The following is a 3,975-nucleotide window of genomic DNA, read 5'->3' as shown; positions in this document are numbered from 1 at the left end:
TTTGCGCCTGCCTCTACGGGGGGAGTGTTACTCCGGGTACGAGGACCGGGCTCATTCCATACATTATGTCGAACAACGCTGGGTGGACTCGCCTTCCCCCACGTGCCTGAGGGTGTGTCGGATGGCCTGCTCGTCGTCCGAGAGCAGGCGCCTCTCATCGTAGATTTGTTGTCCCAGCTTCGCCGCCCCGCGCAATAATCAAAGCGTTCGCCCCTTCTAGGCGGGAACCCTGGGTATGGCCGGAGCACGATGTGGTCCTTGTTTCCCCACTCTTCAGCAATCAGCAGCTGGTGGATGCCACGGGTGCGGTGTCCCTAACGCACCGTAGCAGTTCCATCAGTAGCTGGCTCTGTATTCGGCGTGCACCCTGACAGAACTGCTCCAGGGCGGCCTTTATTGCTCGATTCTGTTCAAAGGCATGCACCCAGACCGGGTCGGGTAGTTCAATAGCTTCAGCCTACTGTTTCTTGAGGGCTTCAGCGCACATTGCGTTCATTCTGTCTATCGCGGTACCCTGTCCTTCAGTCTTTCCACGCACATCGTGGGCTTCGGGACGGATACAAATTGTGACCCTTGTAATAAATCATGCAATAACATCAGCAATCACCTACCTGGAATTTGACGAAGCTAGGCCTTCTCCAGCTCCTGGCGCAGATCGGCGATGACCTCATCTCTGTAATTACAGTTGAGGCATGGGGCATAGCTGTCCTCATCTCCGTCTGCTATACGCAGTGACAACCCCAAGAAAGCTCCCAACCCAACATGTGTTCCTGCTGACACGGCAGGGTTGACGCCGCCTACTCCCCTGGACAGGGCTGCTGACACGGCAGGGTCGTCATCGTCTCCCCTGGACTGGGTTGGCACGGCAAAATACTTTTCTGCCATTAACTTAGGCCGTTTCGGCCTGGCATTGTTCTGCATGCTTCTTGCCAGTACTTTTAGTCTTGCTTAAAAAATCACAGGCTGTCCGGAATTAGAGTGTCTGTCCGGAATTAAAGTGTCGCCTGTTTCATACCACTTTATTCGAACAAGCTTCTCTTCTCCTTCAACTTCCATTTGCAGTCCATTCTGCTGAAGCTCTGCCATCTCCTCAAAAAACTCTTGCTCCAGCCTTCACCTGCTCTTCATAATCTTCTTTTCCTATATTTGGTGAACAATGTCCTTAGTGGCTTAGTCTAATATACAGTAGCAAAAATGAAAACAGTTATGTTAACACAAGAAGAATTCTTTATACAGCTATATCAGTACCAGACTTCCCCACAAAGGTGTGATGAACATGTTATAATATGGAACCTTTAATAGTGACAATATGTTGCTTATACTTTGGAGTAAGGTCTGATGTTTACATTGATGCTATTCTTTTCATTTGTCGTATTAGATCAAGTATACCTTGGCAATATATACTAGGAGCATTATCTTCTTCATATTCAATTCTGTTCTTTGTATTTTGAATAAAAAAATTACAAGGCATTTATATACACTAGCCTGACTTAAATCGTGCTCCTAGCGGTCGGCCTGACGGTGGGTAGGGGTGGGAATTACGTACCGCTGTACAAAAACACTCAGTATTCTTCTCGTACAGTTCTCGGGCGAACCAGGGCCTCTTGAGTGATGCAGGCCATGACAGCGCCAGTGATGTTGTTCTTGGCCTGTGGTCTGCCATCCACTCCATACCTAAAGCAGATCCCAGATTCGTGGCCTTCCAGGAGGTGCCGGTTCTCTGGCATCATCAGGTGTTATCATCTCTGGCATATCCGGATGATATCGCTCACACTCCTGGAGGCTGCATTTCCATCTCGTACCTGTAAGAGTTCAACCGACACAAATGCAAAATAGTCCATTCTAAAAGAAAGTCAAATAAGAACGCTTCTATGCTAATACAGTGAGGATAGCACAAAAGTATATGTCGCAATTTACACTTGTAAAGTGAAGTTTAAGAGGCAACGTAACATTACTATTATTGACTGTGGTTCACAATGGTCAGTCATCTTCATGGCAAAATGAAATCCACAATCCACATGCAAATAAATTCATGTAGAATATTATGCACATGGAATAGACTGTAACATCTTAAAGGAGTACACTATGTATAATGTTCAAATTTAAGTACATTGTTCCCGCCACCCTCCCCATCAGAACACTGTGTCTTTTCTGTTTTGTAGTTAATCAGAAATCAAATCACTTGATGTTGCCCTGATAATGTTATCTGGCAGATGCTTGAAGGATGGGCTGATGTAATATTTCTGCAGATCTTGTTTCTTATTTTGTATGCTTCGTTTGCCAAAGTTGGCACAAGGTGCATTGTACAGCATCTTTCCTGGAGTGAACTCCGTTTCCCGACAAGCCCTCTTCCGTGGCGGTTCCCCATCCTCCAACTCTGCCAGTCTTTGCTCTAGGTCCTGAATACGCTGGCCCTTCTGTGCAGCCAGCTCCCTGGCTGCTCTCAGCTCAAGCTGCAAATTTTGTGACGATCCTTGCAGCTCGCGCACCTGCCTGTTAACTCTAACTATTGTTGCGGTGAGATCTCTATTCTCTAGTGACAAGTTATTAATGGTGGTCATGAGGATATAAGGGTTTAGAATGCCTGGATACACAGCCATGGTGGAGTACAAAACCTCACCCTGGTTATTTTCGATCTCCTGAATGTTTTCAGTTGTTTCTTTTACAGGCACTTCGATTGTTTTGTTTTTTTTTAACTTCTGTGTGTTCGTGCGTGTTAACTCGTGTATTTGTTTTACTCGTGTTGGTCGTGGATTGTGATTGTTCAGACTTTCTTTTGCCCATGTCTGTGATCTGTTAGAAATAAGGTGGTATAAGGGCCTTTAGGCAGTCTTCATCTGTAATATCTTGCCAAATGTCTTGGTGGCTATGTTTAGTATCTATGTTTTCCTTCTTTGGCCTGTTGCGTTGACGTCTGGTATCTTGCGACGTGCTCATGTGGATGTCTATAGATAAGAAACAATACATTCCATGTACTCAGTTGTATGTTATAATTAGTTGTGTGAAAAAAGAGCAGTATATTTATCATGGTGTTAGAACATGGCCACTACCCCTCAGCCAATGGGAGCCCTTCAATTACTGTGATTATATCCACATAGTGCAGAAAAAGTGTTGTATTATCCAAAACGTGTGGTACTATCTAAAATTTGCATAAAATAAAGCCACACTTTTTGGATAGTACCACACTTTTTAGATAATCCAACACTTTTTCTGCACCACTGGTCAGCTCTCAAACTGTGCTAATTGCCTAGGGGATTAGAGAGGATTAAGTCACAAAGACTCAATGTCATAAGAGTAAACAACAGTTTAATGCTTTCCATAGCTGTAACAAAGAACCAGATCTTCAGAAAATAACAAGTTTTAATACTGCTTTCTATAACTGTAACATACAAAGAACCTGAGGTCTTCAGAAAATAACAAGGTCACTGCTTTCTATAACTGTTGCAAAGAACCAGATCTTTAGAAAATAGCAAGTTTACTGCTTTCTATAACTGTAACAAACAAAAAACCAGATCTTCAGAAAATAACAAACTCAGTGCAATATTTTCTACAGAAAAACAGTGCCACCAGAAAATGACAAGCATGGTGCCGTCAAACTAAACTAAAATAAACAAAACTGTTTTGTTCTCTCTACATGATAAAACTTCAGAAAATAGCATTGGTTGTACCATAAAAGTAACCAAAACATAACAATAACAAAAACAGTGGCACCCCTTTAGAACTTGACTACTGGAAACAGTACAGAGAATAACAAACCAAAATAACAAATCAAAACAGATCCTCGAGTAAAACTCACAGTTCGTGATAAGAAATCCACAGGTCAATGTCACAGTTCAAAAGTATAGAGAAATCCTCAAGGTCCATTCCGAGTTTTCCGACATGCTGGAGAAACTGGTCCCCAAAGTTGAAACCCTCATCAGGTTCAACAGGATTCAACAAATAGTCAAATCCTAAGTCGAAGTTTAAATCCATGGT

This window comes from Branchiostoma floridae, chromosome 6 (assembly GCF_000003815.2).
Source record: "Branchiostoma floridae strain S238N-H82 chromosome 6, Bfl_VNyyK, whole genome shotgun sequence".
In the NCBI taxonomy this organism is placed as follows: Eukaryota; Metazoa; Chordata; class Leptocardii; order Amphioxiformes; family Branchiostomatidae; genus Branchiostoma; species Branchiostoma floridae.
Note: the sequence above shows the minus strand (reverse complement) of the source record.